Here is a 16,234-nt window from a genome sequence, read left to right as displayed (position 1 = left end):
TGTTCTGTGTCCCCTGCAGCCTCAAATGTTCTCAATATAAACATCATCTCAGCATGTAAAAAAAAAGTTTCAGGTCTCATGAATGGGGACAGAGACACTTCTAAAATATTGTATGTTCATTTTCTCTTACTATCCCTTTTGAAAATTAAAAAACTTGAGGCTAAAGCAACCTTTTAGTTAAAAAAAATGGTAATCTTCCACTGACTTAGCTCAATGTTATACGATTCTGTGCATCAATTGAAAGTTAAAAATGCTCATTACACCGCTAGATAAATTCTTTGAGGGGTGTAGTTTCCAAAATGGGGTCACTTGTGGGGGGTTTCCACTGTTTATACATTAGGGGCTCTGCAAACACGACATGGTGTCTGCTCTTGATTCCAACCAATTTTGCACTCCAAAAGTCAATGGTGCCATTTTATCCTGTTACCCTTGTGAAAATAAATAATTTGGGGCTAAAAGAACATTTTTGTGGGAATAATGTGAATTTTATTTTCACGGCTCAATGTTATAAAATTCTGTGAAGCATCTGCGGGTTCAAGGTGCTCACCACACATCTAGATAAGTTATTTAAGGGGTGTAGTTTCCTAAATGGTGTCACTTGTGGGGGGGGGGTTCCACTGTTTAGGCACATCAGGGGTTCTGCAAATGCGAGATGGTGTCCTCTGTCTATTCCAGCCAATTTTGCACTCCAAAAGTTTAATGGCGCTCCTTCCCTTCCAAGCCCTGCCGTGTACCCAAACAGTAGTTTTCCCTCACATATGGGGTATTGATGTACTCAGGAGAAACTGCACAACAAAATGTATGGTCCATTTTCAACTGTTACCCTTTTGAAAATGCAAATTTTGGGGCTAAATCAATATTTTAGTGGGAAAAAGTAACATTTTCATTTTTTCCTTCCACATTGCTTTGATTCTGGTGAAGCCCCTAAAGGATTAATAACTTTTTGAATGTGGTTTTGAGCACCTTGAGGGGTGCAGTTTTAAAAATGGTGTCGCTTTTGGGTATTTTCTGTCACATAGGCCCCTCAAAGTCACTTCAAATGGGATGTGGTCTTTAAAAAAAATTGGTTTAATAAATTTTGCTGGAAAAATGAGAAATTGCTGATAAACTTTTAACCCTTCTAACTTACTAGCAAAAAAACCCATTATGTTTCAAAAATGGTGCTAATGTAAAGTAGGCATGTGGTAAATGTTATTTATTATGTATTTTGTGTGGTGTAACTCTCCGGTTTAAGGGCGTAGATATTTAAAGTTTGAAAATTGCAAAAATTTCAATTTTTTTGTGAAAATTTTTCGATACTTTCATAAATAAACGCAAATCATATCGTCCTAAATTTACCACTAATATGAAGTACATGTCACAAGAAAACAGTCTCAGAATCACTGGGATATGATGAAATGTTCCAAAGTTATTACCACATAAAGTGACACTACTCAGAATTGAATAAATTGGCTTGGACAGGAAGGTGAAAATAGGCTGGGCGGTGAAGTGGGTAAGTATGGACTCCCGGCATGTCAGCTTTCCAGAGTAGTCTGGTTTAGTAAATGCTTGTATTCTCTCTAAAATAACAACTCTGGGGCATCCGTCTTATCTGCATTTTGCTGTTGCTTCCTTATTCTGCCTGGAAATGTAGGACTTGAAAAGTGAGTTAACATTCCCTTTTCATTATGACATGCTGCCCATAGACAATCTGATATTACATAAGAGTATGTAAGGATATCCTCCTTTTAGTAGGAGGATGGATATGCTAACTTAACAATTTATTCATACATTTCCAGGAGAAGTAACAGAGGGACGGCATAATGCAAATTTCTAAAAAAAAAGACTTTCCAGCATTGTAATTTCTGGTAGAATTCAACTGTTTAATAAGACAGACAAAATAGGATGCTTGATAGGTCAGTAATTGTTATGTCAGCAATTTCTTTTTTTTTCCCCCAATGATGACCCTCACAATCTTGTTACAGTATCCGTATATTTCTAGAGTTCTTTATGTCAAAAATGTATATTAGATTATTATTATTGAATTAAAATCACTTTTACAGCCGGAGAAGGCTTAGGCATTGAGATGAAGAATGATGGGTTAGCAACGTGTTGCGTTTGGTTTGTATATAAAATAACATATCCATGGAACGTCAATTTAGTTTTTGCAGATACAAAGCTTTATTCCAATGTCCGGCTTATTAAGAGCCTCCGTAATGTACTTGTCGTGGGCAGGGAACCGCAATGTGCATATTATTGGCAGTTGTCCAATACTGCATCACTGTCTCCTTCATATTCTATTACAACTACTGTATATATAGAAACCCACATTGTACATGAATAACTAAACCTTACTGACATGAAGAATAAAAAAAAACACATTAGAATTTCATTAGTCATCTCTGAAGACCATTGTTTGTTCGCTTCCAGTAACCGCTTCACATTTAGCTATATACATTGACATGATTGTATCGATACTCACAGCTCGTACGTCTCACTTCTCTTCCTCTTCTTCTATGAACTCTCCGGTCACTACTCCTCTTTTTAAATCAACGTACATCAGCGGCACAGCAATAACCCAGTAAGTCAGACTGGTTCTACAAGCCAAACCTACGAGTGATGGAAGTGGGTGGAACACCATGGGATGACTAGGCTGCTGGAGAGGGACATGCTCCCTTTATAAACACAGGTGTCTGATGCTGACGATAGATCATTTGATAGCGGAGAATAAATGATTCGATGCATTTTGTTCTGGTCGGTTTTTGATGCGGTTTTCAGGATAACATGAGGGGCAGCTGTAAAGTGCAGTTTTCTTTTGGGCACATTTCCACTGCAAAAATCTTACCAAAAAAACGCATAACAAAAACCACAGAAAAACACGCCAAAGAGTTGAAACAATGCTTTTTTTTTAACATACACTAAAAAACATGCAGAAAAAGAAAAAGCGATGTGCACTGTAGTGCGTTTTCTCTTTTAAATAAATGGGAAGATTATTACGAGCAGATTTGAGGCGTCTTTTTTTCATGTGGATTTTGGCACAGAATCCGACCCAAAAACAAAATAATATGTCATTGTTAAAGTGGTTGTCCACTACTTTTTATTATCCCCCTAATGTATTCCCCTGGGGCCCATAAGGGTTTTTCTAAATACCTTGCGCTGCTGTTCTTGCCTGTGAGTTGCACTATTACTGGCCGCTCACAGGCATCACGTGACCCCCAGTGACTCAATTCTGCGTTCCAGGTGGATGCTGGGCTGTGGACGGGGTTACCCCATGCGTCACACCCGGCATCCACCACGCGCTCTCCCTCTCCTCGTTCATTGGGAAAGCGCGCGGTGGATGCTGGGTGTGACGCGCGGGGTAACCCCGCCCACAGCCCAGCAGCCACTGCGGGGACCCCAGCGCTGATGTCACGCCTCACTTGTCGTGACATCAGTGGCGGTTCACGTGATGTCTGTAAGCGGCCAGTGGGCTCTGGGGGTAATACATTGGGGGGGTAATAAAAAGTAATAGACATCTTCTTTAACTTATAATAAAGGAGTTGTCCAGTCTTCTGGTGAAAGTCTGCAGCGACTGTGTGACTGTATATTTCTGAATTCTTACAGTGCGCATACTGCACACTGTCAGGAGTCACGGGCGTTGTTGGTGAGATCGGCGGTTGCAAGACAGCTAATATACGTTTTTCATACATACAATCATTTGCCGACTGGATGTGCTCATTCAATACAAGTGAATTGAACGAGGCCGAGCACGTCTAGTATGCAAATTGTATACTTGCGGTAATGTGACCGCCTGCTCCCCACAATAATGCCAGAGAATCCTGACAGTATGCAGTGCGCATGTTAGGATTCAGAAGTATGCAGTCACACAGAGGGAGGCTGAGCAGACACTTTTATCAAAAGACCAGGCAACCTCTTTAGGCCACGGCCCCACTATCAGTTTTTGGTCAGTACTTTTTCTCAGGAGTGGGAGCCAAAACCAGGTGAGGAGGAACAATCAGAGAAAAGGTATAATAGAAACAAGTCACCAAATCTGCATTTATCACCCACTCCTGGTTTTGGCTCCCACTCCTGAGAAAAAATACTGATCAAATACTGATAGTGGGGCCGTGGGCTTAAGACCAATGTTAGACCAGAGACTGTCAGAAGAAAAAATTGCTGCATGCCCGACTTTGATCCAATAATTGGCCATACTAGTCAATTGTTTCGGATCCGGGTGGTGGAACCTCTGTGCTGCGGTGCAAGGAGGGACCAGAGGGGCGTAACTAGGTATCAACTCGGACTGACCAAGGTCGCACGGCGGCTCAATCGACTCCGTGAACCAGGGAAGGACCGAGCAGAGGGACCAGGTGCTACTCTGGGCCAGTCCTTGTATGAGAGCAGGTGACTCCCACGGGTAACTGGCAGGAGCCTCCAGGTAGGCTGGCTGATAGGCACGGCAGGTCACAGGTACGTTCTCCGGGTAGGCAGGCAAGCCTGGCCCATAGACAGACTGGCGGGTTTGGACCGTAGGCAGACCATCGGGCTGGAGAGTGCACTTGGCTGGCGGAGACAGGTAGACAGGTTGGCGGACTGGAGTGGTAGTCAGGCTGGCGGACTGGACGTCAGACTAACAGAGGGACCTGAGGGCTGAAGCAGAGTTTAGAACACTAAGCTACAACCTTGTGCGGGCACCTCCATTTTGGAGGAGGTGCCTTTTATATGAGAAGTCCTCCGGCCATTGGCCGGGGACTCCTTAGGACGGCGCGCGGCCCCTTTAAGAGGGAGGGAGTGCGCGCGCGCCCTAAGCACAGTGCCCGGGAAGCTGCGCACGAGAATTTCATGTCAATAGCACCTTTAGAAATATATTTACTTAGAAAACTGGTGAAATGTTCAATACTTATGTCACCCGCTGTATCATCTAAAATAGTCACAATCATTACAAGCGCAGCTGATGATTACATGGAAATTTTGAGCAAATGATCAGCAACCCCAGTAGCAAATCCAGAGTGAGGATGAGGAGGCAGAGCAAACGCCAGAGGGATGTGCTGGAGAGGAGGAACATGGAACAAGAATCCACCAAACTAGGACAGTAATTGTTGAGGACCCTATCAGGGTGGAGGAGGGGCCACTTATAGATGTTATTATTGGAAAAACAACTTTAAACCATTTGAAGACTTTAAATGACTGCTTTTTAGCACAATAACCCTATGTAATATACAGGTATACTGGTACAGTAGCAGCAATATTCTGTAATACACATCCTGTCTTTAATGATTTGCCAGACACGGTACTAATGACATGGTGGGATGCGTAGGTTGAACAGGTCTTAACAGTAACTAGCGCTATAAATAAAATGTGTCCCATATGCAAATGTGTAATTACAGTAAGAAAAGCAATGGAGGCCAGGTAGTGTCTGTATAATGTACTGATGAAATAAGGGAGTGAAGTGCAGTCTCAGCCTAAATACCGGCGGGGCACTGCCAGATCCTTATAGATAAGATGTGTCGGCTTATGTGAATGATCTATTTGCTTTCAGTGTCTTTGAAATGGTCACTTGTCACCAGACTAATGTTATCTTATTTTACAATCCTATCTGCCACGGGTGACTGCTGGCTAACTACCTTTTGGCAACCACAATAATACCACTCAGCCATTTAGGATCCTCCTAATAGAATCATAGAATGGTAGAGTTGGAAGGGACCTCCTGGGTCATCTGGTCCAACCCCCTGCTCAACCTTTATAGTACAGAAGCATGTAGACACTGCACCCCACCCACTGTTAAGCAACTATTAGTGTTGAGCGAGCACTAAAATGCTCGAGTGCTCGAAGCTCGGGCCGAGCTCGCCGTGATACTTGGGTGCTCGAGCAACGAGCCCAATGTTAGTCTATGGGAGACCCGAGCATTTTTGCGGCGGCACCACCAGCAGTCTGTAGAAAGCCTAAAAAGTGCCAAAAACGATAGTGACAGTGCTCAAAAGACATGGGGACTGCATGGGCATCGCCCCAGGAAGCATTTCTGACCCCCAGGTCACTGCTGTCAACAACGTGGTCAGAGGTATTAAGCCACTTTTACGGACTCACAATAAAACGTTCAAAAACTAAACTGAAACGGTTTTCCTGTGAAATATGTTAAGGAACTTCCTTTCCAGGGTAAAGACTTGTGTATAAGGTAAAATAAATAACCAAAACCAGAAATACTCCTCCACACCTTGGGCTATGTTCACAAGTGCATTTTTTGCACTTTTGTATTGCTTTCAACCGTGACAAATGCATTCACCGGGAAATGTCATTTTAATATTTTACAATCTTATCTGGCCATGTGCTGTGTGACACATGCATACAGCGCTGAAAAGACATGGGAACAGAATGGGGAAGACCCCTGGAAGCATCTCTGACACCCAGGTCACTGCCTAAAAGTTTCCCCATCAGAAGTGATCCTTTCCGCATCAGAAGATGCAGATTTGCAACTATCCCCGTGCAAGTCCTTGTCCCAGGGCAGTGTTCAATTGCACCTCCCCAATTCCTTGCAATGCAAGCGCAAGTATGCAGCCTGCCACCCACCCACCCCCAGGCTGCAATACCATACTGCTAGCTTGCTTGCACTTGAAATGGGGCCTTTTAGCTTGGAGGAGGCCGAAGCTGGACACTACCTCATGGTTGCTTCGGCAGCGAGGTATCCATACTCAGTCCCCAGCCGCCCGGCGGCCGGGTGTCCACGCTCGGTCCCCAGCCGCCAGGGGGTGGCCCGGTGTCCATAAACAGTCCCCAGCCGCCCCTATTTCTCCTTGGAACATCCCCCCACACTTTTCTTAGCCCGGCCTGCTTTAGGGCAGCATTGGACGAGCCCACCAGAGAACCAGACTCCTCCGGTGGGCCTTGGCTTCTCCATCAGGGGAGTTGAGAGTGCCAAGGTGAGGAGCATGATGATGATGATAGAAGTTAGCATCTGCTTTGTTTTCTTGGAATGCAAGCGCATGTATGTAGTAGCGGCTAGGCCTGAGGTGGTCAGCGTTTTGGCGCATATCCTACCTCCTCCGAGGATTGCTGGATGTTTTCCTGCTACTATCCCAGTTCTATGACTCCCGTTAAAACAAAGCTTCAGGTGATGAATGGTGGATGAGGTGGTGGCAAAGGAGAAAGAGCAAGAGGAACAGGGACCATTCACATCAATATCAGGCCAGTCAACCACACATGTCTAGTAGGATATGTTTCTGTACCAAAAGGAGAGATTCAGCTACACAGTTATAGGGCATGCAGTGAGTGCAATGCCTGCCAAAAATTTCGAGGCACTCCAATGCCCCTTGAAAGTGACATGGAGGTCAGAGGGCCTTAACTAAACCGTTTTTTCCATTTATAGCAACTGGGTCTCCTATGCACTGCAGGCCTAAGCAGTGAAAGGAAGGCTTTCCAAAAATTATGAGGAACTGCAATGCCCCTTGAAACAGACGTGGATTACAGCATACTAAAAACCTTCTACCCATTATTGGGGAGTGGGTCTCCCTTAGTGTTCGCCTATGCATTGAAAGCAAAAGCTGACTAAAATTAGGAGGAAATGCAATGCCCGTTGGAAGAATGGTGGAGTTCGCAGTGGAATAAAAAGACAATATCAATGCCCCTTGAAAAAGTGGTGGAGGTCGCAGTAGCTTAACAAGACGCTTTAATGCCCCTTGGTAAAGTGGTGGAGGTCGCAGTGGAATAAAAAGACAATATCAATGCCCCTGGAAAAAGTGGTGGAGGTCGCAGTAGCTTAACAAGACGGTTTTATTGCCCCTTGGAAAAGATGTGGAGGTCGCAGTGGAATAAAAAGACAATATCAATGCTCCTGGGAACAGTGGTGGAGGTCGCAGTAGCTTAACAAGACGATTTTAATGCCCCTTGGAAGAGACGTGGAGGTCACAGTAGCTTAACAAGAAGGTATTAATGCCCCTTGGAAGAGACGTGGAGGTCGCAGTGGAATAAAAAGACAATATCAATGCCCCTGGGAACAGTGGTAGAGGTCGCATTAGCTTAACAAGACGGTTTTAATGCCCCTTGGAAGGGCGGTGGAGGTCGCAGTAGCTTAACAAGACGGTTTTAATGCCCCTTGGAAGAGTGGTGGAGGTCACAGTAGCTTAACAAGACAGATTTAATGCCCCTTGGAAAACTGGTGGAGGTCGCAGTAGTTTAACAAGACAGCTTTAATTCCCCTTGGAAAAGTGGTGCAGGTCGCAGTAGCTTAACAAGATGGTTTTAATGCCCCATGGAAGAGACGTGGAGGTCGCAGAGGAATAAAAAGACAATATCAATGCCCCTGGGAAAAGTGGTAGAGGTCGCATTAGCTTAAGACAGTTTTAATGTCCCTTGGAAGAGCGGTGGAGGTCGCAGTAGCTTAACAAGACGGTTTTAATGCCCCTTGGAAGAGTGGTGGAGGTCACAGTACCTTAACAAGACAGCTTTAATATCCCTTGGAAAAGTGGTGAAGGTCGCAGTAGCTTAACAAGACAGCTTTAATGCCCCTTGGAAAAGTGGTGGAGGTCGCAGTAGCTTAACAAGACGGTTTCAATGCCCCAGGGAGAAGTGGTGCAGGTCGCAGTAGCTTAACAAGATGGTTTAAATACCCCATGGAAGAGACGTGTTGGTCGCAGTGGAATAAAAAGACAATATCAATGCCCCTGGGAAAAGTGGTGGAGATCGCAGTAGCTTAACAAGATGGTTTTAATGCCCCTTGGAAGAGACGTGGAGGTCGCAGTGGAATAAAAAGACAATATCAATGCCCCTGGGAAAAGTGGTGGAGGTCGCAGTAGCTTAACAAGACGGTTTTAATGCCCCTGGGAAAAGTGGTGGAGGTCGCAGTAGCTTAACAAGACGGTTTTAATGCCCCTTGGGAGAGTGGTGGAGGTCACAGTAGCTTAACAAGACGGTTTTAATGCCCCTTGGAAGAGACGTGGAGGTCGCAGTGGAATAAAAAGACAATATCAATGCCCCTTGGAAAAGTGGTGGAGGTCGCAGTAGCTTAACAAGACGGTTTTAATGCCCCTTGGAAAAGTGGTGGAGGTCGCAGTAGCTTAACAAGACGGTTTTAATGCCACATGGAAGAGACGTGGAGGTCGCAGTAGCTTAACAAAACAGCTTTAATGCCCCTTGGAAAAGTGGTGGAGGTCGCAGTAGCTTAACAAGACAGCTTTAATGCCCCTTGTAAAAGTGGTGGAGGTCGCAGTAGCTTAACAAGACGGTTTCAATGCCCCTTGGAAGAGACGTGGAGGTTGCAGTAGCTTAACAAGACGGTTTAAATGCCCCCTGGAAGAGTCTTGGAGGTCACAGTAGCTTAACAAGACGGTTTTAATGCCCCTTGGAAAAGTGGTGGAGGTCGCATTAGCTTAACAAGACGGTTTTAATGCCCCTTGGAAGAGACGTGGAGGTTGCAGTAGCTTACCAAGATGGTTTAACTGCCCCTTGGAAGAGTGGTGGAGGTTACCGTAGCTTAACAAGACGGTTTTAATGCCCCTTGGAGAAGTGGTGGAGGTCGCATTAGCTTAACAAGACGGTTTTAATGCCCCTTGGAAGAGACGTGGAGGTTGCAGTAGCTTAACAAGATGGTTTTAATGCCCCTTGGAAAAGTGGTGGAGGTCGCAGTGGAATAAAAAGACAATATGAATGCCCCTGGGAAAAGTGGTGGAGATCGCAGTAGCTTAACAAGACGGTTTTAATGCCCCTTGGAAGAGACGTGGAGGTCGCAGTGGAATAAAAAGACAATATCAATGCCCCTGGGAAAAGTGGTGGAGGTCGCAGTAGCTTAACAAGATGGTTTTAATGCCCCTTGGGAGAGTGGTGGAGGTCACAGTAGCTTAACAAGACGGTTTTAATGCCCCTTGGAGGAGACGTGGAGGTCGCAGTGGAATAAAAAGACAATATCAATGTCCCTTGGAAAAGTGGTGGAGGTCGCATTAGCTTAACAAGATGGTTTTAATGCCCCATGGAAGAGACGTGGAGGTCGCAGTGTAATAAAAAGACAATATAAATGCCCCTGGGAAAAGTGGTAGAGGTCGCATTAGCTTAACAAGACGGTTTTAATGCCCCTTGGAAAAGTGAAAAAAAACCAAGCAATGTGAACTGAGGTCTAAGATGGTAGACATGCAAGAAATAGGAGCATGTTCACACTAGCAAAAAGAAGCAAAACCTACAAAAGACAAAAAATATATCTCTCATACCCTACCATCATTATATATAAATGTAAAGCAAAGTTGCATAATAAATATAGGGTACTTAGTGAACTATTTTTGATCAAAAAAAGTATACAAGCCGTCCCACCAGCGGCAAGGTGACACTAAATTGGGACGGTACCTATACTGTCTATATTAAAAACCTTACTGTATATCAAAGTTGAAGTAATGCATATAAAAGGGTAGACAAATAGGACCGGGTCCCAACTCCAGACCACCTAGGCCCGTGGTAAGCTACATATATACTAATCAGCTCAACAAAGGGGATGCCACACCCTTAAATTGCACAGAATGCAAACAAGACAAAAAAACAAGCAATGTGAACTGAGGTCTAAGATGGTAGACATGCAAGAAATAGGTGCATGTTCACACTAGCAAAAAGAAGCAAAACCTACAAAAGACAAAAAATATATATCTCTCATACCCTACCATCATTATATATAAATGTAAAGCAAAGTTGCATAATAAATATAGGGTACTTAGTGAACTATTTTTGATCAAAAAAAGTATACAAGCCGTCCCACCAGCGGCAAGGTGACCCTAAATTGGGACAGTACCTATACTGTCTATATTAAAAACCTTACTGTATATCAAAGTTGAAGTAATGCATATGTGGCACCCCAGGGGTCTGGTTTCCACAGTAACAGCAATGTTATGTCTGAGAGCAGGTGGGAGGTCTCTTGGTCAGGAATCCTATGCATGCCACACCTCCTGCCCAGTCCTGGGAGGGGAAGAACTTCCCCTATATAAAAACCTGGGACTGAGGCAGGGTTAGGGAGTTCAGAGGGAGAGTTCAGCCAGGAGGGCTGACAGGGAGCTGTGGCCCCGGCTGGGCCCAGCTCCTGGGCCATGCCAGGAGTAGAGAAGAAGTAGAGACAGAGAAGAGAAGCAGCTATGGGAAGAAACAACAGGAGCTCTGTGGGAGCAGTGTTACAAGGAGTCAGGGGCTGGCAGCTGCAGAGCTCGCCCTGACTGAGAAGATTTCTTACCGGACCCGGAGTCCGAGGCTGTGGGGACTAACTCCTACCCAGCAGCAGAATCCGTCAGGCAGGGGATTTCAGGTCCTCTGGCCAAGAAACCCGAAGGCACGGTCACACGCGTGGGACCAGCACCGCCGTTGTGGAGCGGAAGCTACTAGAAGGCCCCGAGTCACCGGCCATACGGGTGAGCACCACACGGTACACTCAGGGACGTGGGCTACTTATACCCGCCTCTAGCAAGGTAGCCAGAAGAGTACAGTTAGTTTGGGAGGCCTACAACTCCGCCTGGCCAGGGGAGATCCCATCTGCTCAAGGACTGACCAGGCCCCGACCGCTAGCCAGTACTCCGGGAGGGTCTATCTTTGTCACCAGTAAAGACCCTGAACTACACCGTACCGTCTCCGAGTGGTTCCTGCTACCCCCATCATCCACGTCGGCTGCCCTGAGGCCATACCCCTCCCGTTGGGGGTGATACTATCACGCTGCACAATCCTACCACCGGCCTCAGCGGTCTGCCCTGCAGCGGCAGCTCCTTCGCTGCATTCAACGGGTGGCGTAGTCGTACAACATCTACCGCTAATACAGCGCCACTTAGTCTGACTCCCTGGGCACGGACCGGGTCACTGCCACGAGACTACAACCCTCAACAGATCCGGCTCCGGGTAAGCTCCCGCATGCGCAACGCAGCGCGACACAGGCCCAGGGGCGCGTCAACTTTTGGCGTAGTCGGCAGGATTTCGTGCCCGCAACCACCGGGTACTGCGTGCCTGAAAAAGACTGTTCAAACTTACCTGTGGTGAAGATTCCCGCCATCCGGCGCCATCTTCCGCTTCCTTCCCGCCATCGGTGGAGTTTTCCCGCCATCCGGCGCCATCTTCGGCCTTCTTCCCGCCATACGTGGAGTTTTCCCGCCATTGGACGCCATCTTGAGGACGCCGCGCGGGAAGAAGAGGGGCGTGGACTCCGAAAGCGCGCGAGAACTGAAGCCCCGCCTCACGTCCGGACGTTGCGTAAGGTCCTGGAAGGAGCCCAGCAGACGCCGACGTCACAGGAGCGCGACGGAAGGTCCTCAACCCTGACGATCCACTGCGGAGCCGCGGCCTACGGAAGAGGATCATCGCAAGGTAGGCCACGGTCCACTAGGGGGAGGAAGGATGCCGGATACGGAGGAGAGCTTCACCGCTTCAACCCCCGCCAGCGCCACCGCTGTTGCGGTCATGCCTTTCACCATGCCCTATATCCCGGGGGCAGCCTGGCTACCCCAGTACTCAGGGGAGTCACATACCCTGCATGACTTTAGAGAAAAGCTGGATAGCCTCTTCCAGGTGTACCCCCTCACAGAGGAGCAAAAAGTGAGCATCCTGGTGGCCCAATTAACCGGGGCAGCCCAGAGGGAGGTAAAGTCCTGGCCACCTGGGAGGAGGACTGTCGCAGAGATACTAACCCAGCTAACCGAGGAGGAGCTGCAGTACTACCAATACGAGGAAAGCCAAGAGGACCCGGACGGGTCTGAGGACTACCCTCAGGAGGGAGCACAAAGAGGACATAGCTACTGAAGGGAAGTAGCGTGAATAAAGAGCTGTAAATAGTTACCCGTTAGGGTACAAGGACTGCTGCTAATTAAAATATGGTCCCCGTTGGGATTAGTGAATTGTTCCCCGTGTGTCCCTATCCCTTACCAGGCTGAGGACTGTGAGCAGCCATCCCCTATCCCTTACCAGGCTGAGGACTGTGAGCAGCCAATCCTTATCCCCACTGGCCGAGGACTGAGAGCGGCCATATCCTGTAAATAATTATGTGTTTCTAGTAATTTATAGGAGTCCTTGGTGGATTTACCGGGAATCCTTTGTACAGTTAGTGGAGCGTAACCCAGGATGGACTAAAAGACTGTTAAGGACTCGGGGCAGGACAGACCCCTACCTGGTTACGTCTCCCTGTTTTGGTGAAATGGACACCTTTGTTTTCTTCAAAGACTGCACCCGGTTGCGGACACGCCGTAACCATCTTTATGTGTTTTTCTTATTGTATTATTATTGTTTATACCTTGTTATGTTTTTCTAAAAATATGTTTAGTCCCGGAGTACTAAATTTCACTAGGGGGGAATGTGGCACCCCAGGGGTCTGGTTTCCACAGTAACAGCAATGTTATGTCTGAGAGCAGGTGGGAGGTCTCTTGGTCAGGAATCCTATGCATGCCACACCTCCTGCCCAGTCCTGGGAGGGGAAGAACTTCCCCTATATAAAAACCTGGGACTGAGGCAGGGTTAGGGAGTTCAGAGGGAGAGTTCAGCCAGGAGGGCTGACAGGGAGCTGTGGCCCCAGCTGGGCCCAGCTCCTGGGCCATGCCAGGAGTAGAGAAGAAGTAGAGACAGAGAAGAGAAGCAGCTATGGGAAGAAACAACAGGAGCTCTGTGGGAGCAGTGTTACAAGGAGTCAGGGGCTGGCAGCTGCAGAGCTCGCCCTGACTGAGAAGACTTCTTACCGGACCCGGAGTCCGAGGCTGTGGGGACTAACTCCTACCCAGCAGCAGAATCCGTCAGGCAGGGGATTTCAGGTCCTCTGGCCAAGAAACCCGAAGGCACGGTCACACGCGTGGGACCAGCACCGCCGTTGTGGAGCGGAAGCTACTAGAAGGCCCCGAGTCACCGGCCATACGGGTGAGCACCACACGGTACACTCAGGGACGTGGGCTACTTATACCCGCCTCTAGCAAGGTAGCCAGAAGAGTACAGTTAGTTTGGGAGGCCTACAACTCCACCTGGCCAGGGGAGATCCCATCTGCTCAAGGACTGACCAGGCCCCGACCGCTAGCCAGTACTCCGGGAGGGTCTATCTTTGTCACCAGTAAAGACCCTGAACTACACCGTACCGTCTCCGAGTGGTTTCTGCTACCCCCATCATCCACGTCGGCTGCCCTGAGGCCATACCCCCTCCCGTTGGGGGTGATACTATCACGCTGCACAATCCTACCACCGGCCTCAGCGGTCTGCCCTGCAGCGGCAGCTCCTTCGCTGCATTCAACCGGTGGCGTAGTCGTACAACATCTACCGCTAATACAGCGCCACTTAGTCTGACTCCCTGGGCACGGACCGGGTCACCGCCACGAGACTACAACCCTCAACAGATCCGGCTCCGGGTAAGCTCCCGCATGCGCAACGCAGCGCGACACAGGCCCAGGGGCGCGTCACATATAAAAGGGTAGACAAATAGGACCGGGTCCCAACTCCAGACCACCTAGGCCCGTGGTAAGCTACATATATACTAATCAGCTCAACAAAGGGGATGCCACACCCTTACATTGCACAGAATGCAAACAAGACAAAAAACCAAGCAATGTGAACTGAGGTCTAAGATGGTAGACATGCAAGAAATAGGTGCATGTTCACACTAGCAAAAAGAAGCAAAACCTACAAAAGACAAAAAATATATATCTCTCATACCCTACCATCATTATATATAAATGTAAAGCAAAGTTGCATAATAAATATAGGGTACTTAGTGAACTATTTTTGATCAAAGAAAGTATACAAGCCGTCCCACCAGCGGCAAGGTGACCCTAAATTGGGACGGTACCTATACTGTCTATATTAAAAACCTTACTGTATATCAAAGTTGAAGTAATGCATATAAAAGGGTAGACAAATAGGACCGGGTCCCAACTCCAGACCACCTAGGCCCGTGGTAAGCTACATATATACTAATCAGCTCAACAAAGGGGATGCCACACCCTTACATTGCACAGAATGCAAACAAGACAAAAAACCAAGCAATGTGAACTGAGGTCTAAGATGGTAGACATGCAACAAATAGGAGCATGTTCACACTAGCAAAAAGAAGCAAAACCTACAAAAGACAAAAAATATATCTCTCATACCCTACCATCATTATATATAAATGTAAAGCAAAGTTGCATAATAAATATAGGGTACTTAGTGAACTATTTTTGATCAAAAAAAGTATACAAGCTGTCCCACCAGCGGTAAGGTGACCCTAAATTGGGACGGTACCTATACTGTCTATATTAAAAACCTTACTGTATATCAAAGTTGAAGTAATGCATATAAAAGGGTAGACAAATAGGACCGGGTCCCAACTCCAGACCACCTAGGCCCGTGGTAAGCTACATATATACTAATCAGCTCAACAAAGGGGATGCCACACCCTTAAATTGCACAGAATGCAAACAAGACAAAAAACCAAGCAATGTGAACTGAGGTCTAAGATGGTAGACATGCAAGAAATAGGAGCATGTTCACACTAGCAAAAAGAAGCAAAACCTACAAAAGACAAAAAATATATCTCTCATACCCTACCATCATTATATATAAATGTAAAGCAAAGTTGCATAATAAATATAGGGTACTTAGTGAACTATTTTTGATCAAAAAAAGTATACAAGCCGTCCCACCAGCGGCAAGGTGACCCTAAATTGGAACGGTACCTATACTGTCTATATTAAAAACCTTACTGTATATCAAAGTTGAAGTAATGCATATAAAAGGGTAGACAAATAGGACCGGGTCCCAACTCCAGACCACCTAGGCCCGTGGTAATCTACATATATACTAATCAGCTCAACAAAGGGGATGCCACACCCTTAAATTGCACAGAATGCAAACAAGACAAAAAACCAAGCAATGTGAACTGAGGTCTAAGATGGTAGACATGCAAGAAATAGGAGCATGTTCACACTAGCAAAAAGAAGCAAAACCTACAAAAGACAAAAAATATATCTCTCATACCCTACCATCATTATATATAAATGTAAAGCAAAGTTGCATAATAAATATAGGGTACTTAGTGAACTGTTTTTGATCAAAAAAAGTATACAAGCCGTCCCACCAGCGGCAAGGTGACCCTAAATTGGGACGGTACCTATACTGTCTATATTAAAAACCTTACTGTATATCAAAGTTGAAGTAATGCATATAAAAGGGTAGACAAATAGGACCGGGTCCCAACTCCAGACCACCTAGGCCCGTGGTAAGCTACATATATACTAATCAGCTCAACAAAGGGGATGCCACACCCTTAAATTGCACAGAATGCAAACAAGACAAAAAACCAAGCAATGTGAACTGAGGTCTAAGATGGTAG

At 46.5% G+C, this 16,234-nt stretch overlaps 1 protein-coding gene across 4 annotated transcripts in view; it reads right to left on the bottom strand.

Annotated features, from left to right (window-relative positions):
* The window catches only part of LOC141265871 (carbonic anhydrase 13-like), a 78,904-nt gene that overhangs the window by 26,406 nt on the left and 36,264 nt on the right, over positions 1-16,234 (bottom strand). The window contains exon 1 of one of the 4 annotated variants that reach the window (XM_073679523.1): positions 2,462-2,610. The exons of the other annotated variants lie outside the window; for them this stretch is intronic. The gene's annotated coding sequence lies outside the window, so the exon portion shown is untranslated. Of the gene's footprint in view, positions 1-2,461; positions 2,611-16,234 lie in introns of those variants that run through there. 4 annotated transcript variants of the gene reach the window in all.

Source organism: Phyllobates terribilis, unplaced genomic scaffold (genome assembly GCF_046119375.1).
Source record: "Phyllobates terribilis strain yellow unplaced genomic scaffold, ASM4611937v1 Scaffold_4__5_contigs__length_816908805, whole genome shotgun sequence".
Classification (NCBI taxonomy): domain Eukaryota; kingdom Metazoa; phylum Chordata; class Amphibia; order Anura; family Dendrobatidae; genus Phyllobates; species Phyllobates terribilis.
Note: the sequence above shows the minus strand (reverse complement) of the source record. Positions and strands in the feature narration are given on the sequence as shown.